The sequence below is a fragment of the Aquila chrysaetos genome, chromosome 19 (genome assembly GCF_900496995.4).
Source record: "Aquila chrysaetos chrysaetos chromosome 19, bAquChr1.4, whole genome shotgun sequence".
Lineage (NCBI taxonomy): Eukaryota > Metazoa > Chordata > Aves > Accipitriformes > Accipitridae > Aquila > Aquila chrysaetos.
This window is the reverse complement of record NC_044022.1, coordinates 17,658,983-17,671,949: the sequence shown is the minus strand read 5'-3', so window position 1 is coordinate 17,671,949 and position 12,967 is coordinate 17,658,983.

The window sequence follows — 12,967 nt, the reverse complement described above, 5'->3', positions numbered from 1 at the left end:
ATTCCATTTGGGGAATGAGATTTAGCTGGATGCTTCTTTCTACATGTCTCCTGATTTCTTAACCAGAAATTATGGACTTCCTACAGGAACCTGTCAAACAAAAGTTGCAGTCTATTTCATGTAGGAAATCAGATAATTTTAAGCAACCCTTTTGACCCTAAATTTACTTTAACTTTTTTGCTTCCAGCTGCTACTGGTTCCTTCCGGCATAAACTGCACCTGATTCCTATGCATAACAGGACCCATTAGCAATATTCAGGCAAATAACTATAAGAGTAAATATAGCTAGTCTTACCAATACTTGCAACAGAAGACAACTTGGGTGCTATGAAAGTACAGCTTGAGATGTCCACGAGCAGGGCACTGTGTAGGATTCTTCAAAGCAGTTCATAAACATGAAGCTGTTACCAGCACAGGCTCACAAGGACAATCAATTTTTTTCCTCTGGACAAGCTGTTCACTGATCATTGGTGTCACTTCAGACAGCAAAGATACAGAATATCTCTCTCTCCTTCACCACCAAGACATTAAGAGAGGAAAGGTAGGAAAGGCTCTGCTTCACTAAGAGACCTGCATAATGAAAGCAGCACAGTAAAGAAATCAGGTCACTGCAGATGACTCTGTACCAAGTGGGCTCTTGTGCTAAACCAGGGCTCAATGAGACATATAATCTTACTCTCGGCACATCTTCTTTGGAGTTTTTCTCTGTAAAATCACCATGAAGTGCCATGTTCACCCACTCAGAACAAACTGGTCACGTTCCCATTGGGTTAAGTAGCCTGAGAATACCTACAATTGAACCAAGAATATTTATTCTTCTTCTAAGGATTTGCATTCACTGTGAAATGCACAGCTTTGTGTTATTGTTCTTTCTGCTGGCCCCTTTTTCAGATACTTAATTGCTTCCTGGTGGTTTTGTAAGCACTTGTTTTGTTTTATCATATTGCTACACTATACATAAAAGATAAAGCAATTCTCTAGACATCTCTAACAGTCATCTCAGCAAATGCTCTCCTCTCTTTTAATGCTGATTTAAGACAGGACTCATTCCAAGACAGGCCAGGGCTGCACAATGTTATACATGATGCAAAAGTGGTTCAAGTGGAGAGAGTGAGCCAAGGACCAGACTGGAATAGCTTCCAGACTCATCTTTTTTAATTTAAAAAAGGAACTCCACAAAGTCCTCAGTGGCATTTCCAGGTTGTGATTTAGTGAATTGAGTGAATAACTTACTGCGGGTAGCACATTGCACTTTTCCCTTTGCTATCTCTGCTCTATAGGAGTTTGACCTCCATGGCTGTCAGTCGCTTATCTTTCCCTGTTCATGTGCTCACTTCTTTAAAGTAATATAAGTGGCTTTTTAAGTGTGTGCTCACATGGCTGCACTTGTAGAAATTTTCAAAACTAAGCTTATTGTAAAAATATTCCTCTATCTTCTCTTAAAAATCCAAGAGTTTGTTAATTGGTATTTATTACCTTGTTCTTAATGGTACAAATATGTCTATGGTAAGAAAAAAATGGACAGAAGTATAATTCATCAGGCAGCAGAACAAGTTGTGAATGAAAAGCTGCATGCCTTCCTGTAACCCCCACCAGGACAATAAGCATAAATCTCCATCAATATAAGGTTTTAAACACAGTAATATGACGTGGAAATGCAATCCTGGTTTATTAGGCAGAATATAGGAAGCCTGAATAATGACAGCTACTGATGCTATCTACCGCAGCACAGCAGCAGAGGTCAAAAAGGGTACCGGGCATGTCAACTACTACAAAGCTCAAGAGGTTTTGCTGTTGTCAGCCCCCTCCCCTTCTCCCATCCCTCACTCCTGCTCTTGGGCAGAGTGCAGCCAGGAGTTCATTCATGGCCCTTTGCACATCTCTGTGTAGTCCTGGGCACAAACACTCAAAACCATTGCCACGAACACTCAAAACCATTGCCATGAAGTGAGCTGGCAAAACAACAGATGTATTGGGTCACACTGAGGTCCCAACTATCCCTACGCCCTGTCTCCAGCAGTGACATAGCAGGTTCCTGTGAAATAGTTAAAAGTCAGAGGAATCATCATCACAGCTTCCCGGAATATTCTTCTAGTGCTCCACAATCTGTAACACAGGAAGCCCCTAAGCCAAAACTAGTGTCTTTATAATAGCTTTGAATATGTTTTTCTTCCATGAATTTATCCACGCAATCCACTGAAACATTTAGCATTTATGTAAATGCTTAGCATCTGCAACAGCCTTTAGCAATGCATTATACACCTTAACTTAATGTTGTGCGACTATAACCACCTCTTTTATTTGTTTTCAAGATGTCAAATGCAAGTATCTTTTGATAATCTTAATTCATGTGTTGGAAAAAGGCAGAAGGACCACCTCTAAGACCACCGCCGCTCACTAACAAGCCAGCCAAGGGAAGGAATACTTTCAGCCCACTCACTGGCTTGTTCTTAAAGCAGATGGACCAGGAAATCTCTACAGTGAAGGTATATAGCTATTCTGGCTTACCCTAGCACTTCAAAGCAGAAATGGAGTGACATACTGTCACCTAAGGTGTAACTTTATTGTCAACAACTGCAAGATATATCAAATCAACTCTATTACTACAAATTGCCACAGTTACTGACAAGCAAGATTTCATCAGGTTTTATAATTCTTTGTATTGGAGTCCAGGTTCTTGAGGGTTTTTTCAGATCCTGATGGTACTTAGATGGGAACTTCTTCCTGTTCACCCCCCTCCTCCCTCTGTAAAGTCCTAGGTGTTATGCAGAACTAATTCCTGTCCAGTCTGAGGCTTTAGCGTGTGCATCGTGGACAGACCACCCTCACTTAGCCACCTCCTATTTATGGTCTTCAGAACTGGCTCAATCCACTTTATGCTGCTTTAGGTCAAGGCAAGTAACATGGTCTTTGTTACAAGGTCAACTTTTGATCCATTCCCTGCTTTCCAGCTTATTTGGCAAGTGGTTTCCAAGGCATACGATAAAACCTCCATAACATTACCTCCAAATGATTCTCTAAAGTGCCTGTGTAACTTATGATGTGCTGCAAAACTTTCTACGTACATTTTTCCATACTCACTGATGATCGTATGGACATTCACCATCTCTTTTCTGGGCTGAAGAGTTTTGATCTGTTCAACCACTATTTGTACAAAAGTATTCTGTAACTCTGACTGGTTTTTTTCCCCTGCTTAGTATCTTTTTCTGGTTTTATTGTATCTTTTAATTGGATTGAAGGGACTAGATCCCATATCATGCTGAAGATGAGGGCAAATCCTGGATTTTTGCAATCACATGACAGCTTTTTCTGTTTTGTTTTGCTTTCCTTTCCTAACAGTTCCTACCTTCCCATTTTCTGTATATTTTTTTATTACTACTCAACCCTGAGCTGGGGCTTCCCTACACTTAACCATCCTAGTCACAAAAATTTCATTCTTGAGCGTTTGTAGTCAGCTCAGACTATCATCATATTTGCAAAGCTGGAATCCACCTATCCCCCACTTATCTATTTAAATGGAATTTCATTTGCCATTTTTTCATCTGGTCATTCAGAAAGGCAAGGACTTTCTTCAATTTTTCAGTCAACTCTCAACCTTGAATAACTCAGTATTGTCAGCAAAGTCTGTCACCTCCTCGCTCAGTTTACAAATGTGGGACATCACAGGTGCCAGCATAAATCCCTGTGGGATTATTTGGGTAATTTTCCTTCCCTGTGAGAAATGAACATTTATTCCTATTTTGTTTCCTACCTTTTAGTGAGTTATTTATCCTATCCCTTTATCCTTTGACATCCTAGTGCCCTTATGAGTCTTCAGTGAGAAACTTTCTTGAATGCCTTTTGCAAACGCTAGTAGACATTACTTACAGTTGTCTAGTGTAAGTTTCTGTTCCCTGTTTTCACACACTTACCACAGTAGATAAGTGATCTGTGGCATGTTTTTCTTGGTCAGCTACAGAAGTTATCAGCAAAGTGGTTCACATACACACTTCAAACGTTTTTTACTCAGAAGGAATACTCCCTGCCAAAACCTTGAATAATATCTTTTTTTATTAGCCAAATGTTAATTGTTAGTTCTTACTGAATTCTAGACTTAATGTTGAGCTTGTTTGGTGATATCCAGTCTCACCAAGTAGGATGTCACACTAGACAGTCACATTAGCTCCTTCTATCATGGTCACAATAGTCCTAAAATCTATTGGCAAAGCTCAGGTCTTATACAAAATAAATAAAAATCACTCTTGAATTAGTCTGTGATGTCAGTGATAAAGAACACAGCTGCCTTAGTGACCCCTCTCGCTGCTTGTTTTGGTCACCTTTGTGAGGTACCACTCTGAGGGCACTCGAAAGGAGTAGTCCATGCATACAGGGGAGAGCAAGGACTGAAAATATGCTTGAACTGGCACTGAAACCATAAAGAAGGATGATTACTGCTCTGCATCCTTCCTCCCAGTGGCTCACCCTGGACAGAAGAGGTCACAGTATAATCCACGATCAACGAAAAAAATGTCAGGGAAAACAGGAGTAACTAGACGCACTGTGCGCAATGAAGCATAAGCACTTATAAGTTCTAAGCAGGAACCTAATCGATCTCTCTGTGTAAAAAACAGAAGGACATTTGGCAGCTGAACTGACCAGCAATGTACTGAAAGTTGGATGATAGCTATAATCCCATAGCATTTAGATTTTCAGAGAGCAAACCTAACTCATTCCCTCTTTCTATTCTGTTTATATATTTATTTTTTTTTTAGAAAAATACAAGCCTGTTATCTTCCTGCTCCTAGCAGCTACAGGACTTGGAAGAATCTTAACTCTCCTAGCTCTCTTTGCCACCTAGGATGAAGCATTTGTGATGGTGGCATCCAAAAGGCTATCAAAGGTAAGGTTTGGGGGAAACTACCTTGAAGAGGACATTACTGGAAACCAAAATGTTTCACTGTGTTTCTGTTTTTCATTGTTGCACAGCCTGATGTCACTGGAAGTACCAATCTTCTAACATACCGTGGCTCGTAATTTTGCCCCATGGCTTAATGGACAAGTCTGTGAATAATGAAGCTGAAAACATAAGTCACCACTCCTACACATTATGTAACTGTTAATATTCTGATGAGAAAACATTGGATCTGAGAATTAATTTCACTGATATAAAGCAAAATAAATCTTTTTTGAATTATTTCAAGAATGTGATAGCTTCATTAGATGCTTTAAAATAAATAAGCACCCCAAACTTAGATAAACAAACAAAAACATCAAGATGATAATCAGAATTTATCAAGTGGAGAAAGGTTCTAAATCCATCCATAGGCCTGTATATTCCAAACTGAGCTTCATTTTTTACTATTTAATAGCCAAAAAATGCAGTGAATGAACACCAGGTCAACACAAGATGAAATTCAGACTTGGACAATGTTGATCCAGAAGGATTATTGATAGGAAGCAACATGAAAAATATTGTAATGTTCTTAAAAGAATCCATAGCAGAAGCACCTCTGGATGACCATGCGTGTTAGAGGTCACGTAGCTCAGAAGTGATATGGTAGAACTAGAAGAGTTTCAGAGCAGAATAATGAGCACAAGCCTAAAGACTGAGTTTAAGAGAGATTCACTACAAATTTTTTTTTACCTGTGTGAATGGGAGATAACACAATGAAAATAATGAAAGTCTGAAAAGAGCAGAAGGGAAGAAAAGGCCATGAAAATTAACTGTTGGGAATTGAAAACATATGCACAGAAGTACATGTCTAATACATGGCTTGCGATTAGCTCATTGCCACAAGAAGCTCTTGTGGCTATAAATTAACACAACCTAAAAAGCAGTTGATATTTTATCCTTACCAATATCAAACAACAAATCTATCTGATTATGATTATTAATATGAACTGAAACTTTGGAAGTCTATTCATTCTTGTAGTGCAGAGCAAAGAGAAAATTTCTCTTGATTCTATGATTCTGTGATTGTAGGAACTTTGACATTTAGAAACCAGGAAGACAGACTGACGTGTATCTGTCTGCTGCACGGTTCTTTCTTCTAAGTTTCTGGTTGTAGGCATGCTCAGAGACATTGTAGAACTGCAAAACGTCACGCTGGAGAGTACTTGAGCTCTAATTTGCAGCCCTGTACTTATCTTTGTTTATTTGTTCTTATGCCAGGAAGCCAGACACATCTATAAAACTTCCAGTGCCTGTATATTCTTGTAGGACAGAGAGATAATGTGAAAATGCTTTTATGGTGAATATTCTGCCCTACGTTCCAAAATCTGCTATGCCAAATACGCCTTTTCAATTGACATCAACGAATGGACTAAATCCTCTGTGGATATGAACCAATGTAGCTTCATTGATTTCATTTTACTTGACTGATTCGTGCCAGCTGAGAATCTGGCTCAAGACTCTAGTTGGCTCTAAACAGCAAGGAAAAATGAAAAACCAAAATGAATCAAATTAACACAGGTATATTCAGTCCTTATTTAATAGACTAAAACCATTACTCTTTCAGATCTCTGCACCACCCAGTTCAATGTCCTTTGGATGTTGTATTTCAGTCAACTAGGGAATGTAAATGTGCAATAGCCAGATAGAGTTAAAGTCCTGGAGAGTGAGGGAAGACAAAGCAAAAGAGGGAATTGTCTGTTCCAAAAATGCTACTTCTGTGAATAATTAGCTTGAACGTCCTAATCCTCTCTACCTAAACTCACACACATGGAAGTCAAACACTGCCTTTTAATAAAATTCCTTATGACACCACTTTTCATGGCCATGAGATATTTAAGCTCAAATGAGCAACCCTTATTTTGTTTGTGCTTGTTATTAAGTACTCGTCGGTGGAGAGTGGGATAGAGTCCCGGTTACACAGGTGCTGTGCTTTGCAGTCCAGTGTAAGATTAGAGCCCAGCTAAGCCAGGCATTGAACAAAACACAAAGAGAAAACTTTAGGGACTGTGGAGTGAAATACACAAGAAAAGAAAGAGCAGCACCCATCTGTACAAAATCCATGAGCACACAGAACTTGCAAGCCTGGCTCAAAGCCCTCATTGAAGACTCCCTTGCACTGTGATTTGGCTAGTGTCACCAGGATAGGCTTCGGTGGAGCGAAGAGCAGCACTCCAAATCAAAAGCCTTCTCTCCAGTCAGAGTTTAAAAGGAGAAGTAGTAGTACAAGGGGGTGTAGATGAAGATAACTGTTGGAGACCCAAGCCTTTCATTTTACGGATGTGGATTAAAGGGGGAGACTGAGGACTGCAATCCCCTGCACATACACAGTCCTGCAGCTAGTAAAGAATACGATTGTGTAAACCCATCACTTGACACGTTGTGGCCATGTGACAGCTCTTGTTCTCCATTTGCACTGGGGTCACATAAGGATTTTTGTATGCTTTTTTCAAAACATTTATTTTGTAATTCTGATCTTTCCAAATGCAGCATATGGTGCCTTTTCAGGAGCTCAGGTCCCTGTCAGATATTTATTTTAGGGATTTCACTAGAAAAACACAGATGTGGGAGAGTCATCCAGGCAAAACATTTATTTTTTCCAAGAAGATGCTTGCCCTGTAAGACAATCAAAGCTATTGAAGTTTGAAAACATGGTGTAGTCCCAATAAACATGTGTAATCACAGCAGGTTCATCTTTTGGTTAATACAACCTCCAAACCCCTCTGTGAATAAGATGAAAAGCCATTTAAGAAGAGTCACAAGCCCCAACAATTAATCATGACATTTATTCAAGAGAATTCAGATGAAGATTGTTTTATATAGAGCAAGAAGAACAAACAACTTATCAAATCTATCAAATTTCCGAAATTTACTCTGTGTTCACATGACTCTAACCAATGAAGTGATGTTTTGTGGTTGAACACAACAAAGAGAGGAAGCTATTGCTACTGACATTTTGCTTCCATACCCTTCAGTGGGCCAAATTTTCTATTGCTGTAAATTGGTTTTGCACCAGCTGTGGTTTCAGCTTCTTATCCTTGCTTGAGGTTTGATTCAAATTGGCTGCTGGAGCCTCTTTAATATATTTATATCATTTTTTTAATGGACTTAATGTGAGCCAGACTCTTTTCTCCAGCTGATGTTGGTGAATGGAGCAAAACTTGGTGCAAAACTGAGTCAGAGCAAATGGCAGCTTCTGCTGCTTTCTTCCCTCTCACCACTATTTCAGCTTCTTTCCATGACTCCAAGAGATCTGTTCCTAGGTTGCTAACCAGTAGCTATACTACTTGGTCAATAAAGCCAAGCATACATGAGCCGGTTGTTGATCTGGCCCTATGTTCTCAGTACTTGGCAATTGCAGGGTTTTTCAAAGCCTATGTCATAAACCAGGCATGACACAACCATGAATAACAAACCAATCTTCACCCGCTCCAACCAACTTCTCTTCAGGAGGCAACAATTCAAGAAACACTTGAAGTGCTGTACTGATATCTAACTATTTATTCAAGCATATTATTCTGACCTTTAGGCAGGTCATTGTTTACTTCACAACTGTAGACCAATCTTGCATACTAATACTGAAATTTCATAAATTCTATCTTATAGAACACCAGATGTGCCTGACTGTTTTCAGGTTAAGCTAGGAATTTGTTTACTTGATTTATTTCAGTGTATTGTCTTTGTGGTTTACACCGACCCTCTTGTCTGGAGAGTACCTAGGATCATTATCTTATAGAGTGCATTTTAATAATATGGGGAAAAAGTTTCTGGTCCTTAGTTATAAAATTCTGTTGTGTAACAAGAAAGGAGTATACAATACATATAAGTAGTTTCATCATCTGAAGGAGAAGTCTTTTAGATAATTGTCACTGTCTTTGGGAGGAAGTAAAGATGGCACTTATTCAGATATCAGAACCTGATGATACCTCCTGATTTAATGGAATGTATTCAGTATATGTTTGGCCCACAGAAGTTTAGAAGCCTAAGTTCAGTACTCAGGACTGGAAGGGCACTTCTAAATGATTACGTCCAGTCCGCTCCAACGGCAGATACCATGGGTAGCACCTGGACCAGCATCAAAGGGGCCTTAAAGAAAATATACTCAAAGTTTTTAAAATGTCGGAGGTGTCCCTATTCATACCATGCTATACTTCTAATTAAAATTCCATTTTGAAGTGGTTTATAAAGGGTTAATAAATGATGTGTGGAGTTTTAAAAAAATGGGTAAAGAATAGACGTACATTTTATGCAGTCCAACGGCTTGATTGATTAGCTCTTATAACATTCAGTATTGTCATCTATTGAGGTGCTTATAACTAAGACATGGACCAAATCTATAAAGCATTTACATTCACTATCAATCATTTATTAACCCTTTACATATGTTTTATTAATAGAATCTTAATATAAAACCAAGTTAACATCCCATAAAATTTTTTTGATTGATATCAATCAAATGTTATGGAATGAGTCAGAAATAGTCATCTCATATTGCATAGGACTGCTTCTAAAGGAATATTGAGATTGCTTTATTATTTCCAACTTCTTATAATATTGGGGGATTAAGGAAGATGTGGGCACTGAATTTCTATGACAATATGTAATAAAAATCCATTATGATGCCCTCCATATTATTTTCAGGAACGTAAAAACCCTATTTTATATTTTTTAATCTTCAGTTTACATCAATGAAAGTCTCAGAGGCAAGCTACGTGATTTAAAGTCTTAGATACTGAAATGAAAATGAGGTTCTGTAGGCCCTCTCTGGACCATATCTAAGGTTCTTCATCCTAAGCTGATGAGCTCTACAAAGTATTTCTGAGATTCAAGTACTATTGAAAATGGCATTGCATACAGAGCGGCTAGCACTTGTAGCTGGTGAATAAAAGCCATATTTCTGTAAGAAATTCACCTTAACACATTATTACAGAAGGGTGGAGGTGGGAGGGGACCTCTGGAGATCTAGTCCAAGCCCCTGCCCAAAGCAGGGCCAGCAGGAGCAGGTTTCTTGGGGCTGTGTTCAGTCACATGTTGAGTATCTGCAAGGATGGACACTACCCAATCTCTTTGGGCAAACTGTTTCAGTGCTCACTCACCCTCACAGTGAAAAAGCTTTTTTCTTACATTTAAATGGAGGTTTTGTATTTCAGTTTATGCCCATTGCCTCTTCTGTCCTCTCATGGGGCACCACTGAACAGAGCCTGGCTCAGTCCTCTCTTCACCCTCCCTTTAGGTATATACAGAAATTGATAATAAGATCCCCCTGCATCTTCTCTTCTCCAGGTTAAATGGTCACAACTCTCTTAGACACTTCTTGTATGGCAGATGCTCCAAGGCCTTAATTACTTTAGTGGCCCTTTGCTGGACACATACGTCCATGTCTCTCTCGCAGCGGGCAACCCAGCACTGGACGCAGCACTCCAGATGTGTCTTACCAGCACTGAGCAGAGGGGAAAGATCACAAGCCTCATCCTGTTGGCAACGCTTTTCTTTTTCTGCAGGTGACCACAGCTGTTATCACAGTTTTCCCCACTGCCTCTATGCAAAAGATGAGCAGGTTTTCCTGGCTAGACTCTATTTATTTACTTCATTCCCTTCTACCCTCTCTGCTTTTCACTGCTGCTTCCTTCTAGGTATTTTATGATCCACCTACGTGAAGAAGGACAAAGCCAAAGTCTCCTTCCTAACACCAAATCTCCCTGAGCAGCTTTCTCAGTGAGACCTGTCATGTCTCCCACTTCACGCATGCAACAGGCACATCTCACCCACGTTTCATGCTCTCTCATGGACCATCCATGGTGCTTACATTTCAACCCTAGCACCACTGTCTCTGGAGCCGGGCCAGACTCTTCCTCCCATGATACAACTGAGCAGACGGGTCCAGTACCTTTGTCTCTGGAGGAGGAGAAAAGCTCAGGTGCAGCTCAGCCCCCAGGTAGAAACATTTCAGTATAAATAGATGATATTGGGGCAGTTTCTCTCTCCATGGCATGGCCCTTTCTTTGATACATGAACTTGTTTTCACAGAAATCAATAACTATAGTAAAACTGTCTTCCATAGAGCTAAACTCATTTCAAAGAGTTGCACAAGTGTAACTATAGACAATCTGCCTAAATTTCCCCTTCTTTTTTTTCCCCTGAGTTTAGTTAAGAACGAGGAGAGTATTGAAACCAAGAAGTTACTGATTTATCTTTTTTCTAAGTGTTTACTAGCCTGAATGCCTTTGACAGGAGACTGCTAAGGAAAGTTTTCAATGATGTTTCCAAAATACATTTTAAAACCTGCCTGTTCGGTAATTACTAGAGGAAAAGGAAGATAGAAAGATTTTTTTTATTTACCTTAGAACTGCTGCTGTGGCTATCAACTATTAACAAATTAATTCTAATTGTTATGGCATTCACAGCCCAATTCCCACACATGCGAATCAAGGCTTCTTGTACTGCACCCTTTGAAAAGCAGTCACGCAACCACAGAGGCTGAGTGTGAGATCCTAAAAAAGGACAGGTGATCTTGGAGATGATATTAGGCATTAGCTAGCACAGCAGAAAAACAGCGGTCATAGGTCAAGCAAGGACAAATGATGACAAATTTATTTGAGACCCTCACATTCTTTCCCCTTATAAATTAACATGCAGATGCAGCTGAGCAGTAGACCACTAGTAGATATAGTCATTCTTAGCCCAACACACTGCTTCACAGCAATGGAAATATGAACAAGGAAGAGGTCTTACTGGTCTGTATGAGGACCCAGTTGAGCTTGAACCAGAGCTTGCAGTCTTCTGAGGACTATCTCAATTTTGCAATGATTGCACAGTCTGAACTAAACCTTTTGAACTTGACCCACCATTCACCACGCTGGCCCGGGCACATGTCACATCTTAAAGGGACCCAAGCAAGACACACAGCAGTGGGGACAATATTGCTGTTTAAATCATCAAGGGGCAGATGGTAACAAAGTGGGCACCAAAAGCCATGTCATCTGCTGCATCTGCCTTGAGTTTTCAGTTAACTGGTTCTCCAAGTGAGGATAGGATTTTACTCAATGCCAAATGAGTTCTGAAAATCTTAAGTGGTTTTGCAGTTTCCTTTTTTCTAGAATTACTTTCCACCCCCTACTTCCCCAAAGTTTACTTTTAATTCCTTACCACTACATGCCACCACTTCACTAGTTCCAGTGAAAAGCATGCAAAACCAAACTGCAAGGGTGAGAGGTGGTAACATACAGAAGAGTCTAGACATTAAACTCTGCACAGGTCCAAACACAGCCTCTCTTTTTTTCACACAAACACACACATGTAAAAGACTAATGAGTCAAACAGCTATGTGAATCTTAAAGCTTCTGGTCGACTTCTGCCAAGTTGGTGCTATAGACTGGGAACCGTTAATTTAGCATGACTTTCTGAATACATCCAAAATTAGTTGACTGGCTAGCATGGCATTTGCCAAAAAAATTGGTTTTAGAAGACCCAGAGATTATGAAAACAACTTTTCTGGACAGCATCTAATTTTCCCAATGATTGGTCTGCAATAGTTTTTCATGCAGCGTGCAGTAGAAAACCCTGAGCTGAGCTTTGAAAACACCCAGGATTACCTGTGTTAATGTACTAACCACAGAGCAAAAATAAGCACTAAATGCTGCCTGCATCTAGCCTATATCATGTGGTGAGATTACCTGATCACTCTTTCTCTATGTCCAGCAGACTTCCTACTGGACTGCTATTGAGAATGCAGGCTAAAGTTTGTTTTTTTCACACATATTAAATTAAAATTGGCTTAAAAGTAGCAGTCCTAAGACAGTATGCAAGTTTCTCTTCTTTTCCCTGATGTGCCTGTGCCGACAGTAATGCCAAATGAGAACAATCATAACCCTCGTAAAACATCAGTGAGCTGTTTGCACCATGCTGACAACTTTAATAATAGCCAAACAGTCCATAGTTTGTCACAGTAAGAAAAGGGCAGACAGTTTTTCAGATTTTGCTTTGTCCCGGTGCTGCCGGCCAGATGCAACATGACAGCAGTTCAGATACATACACATA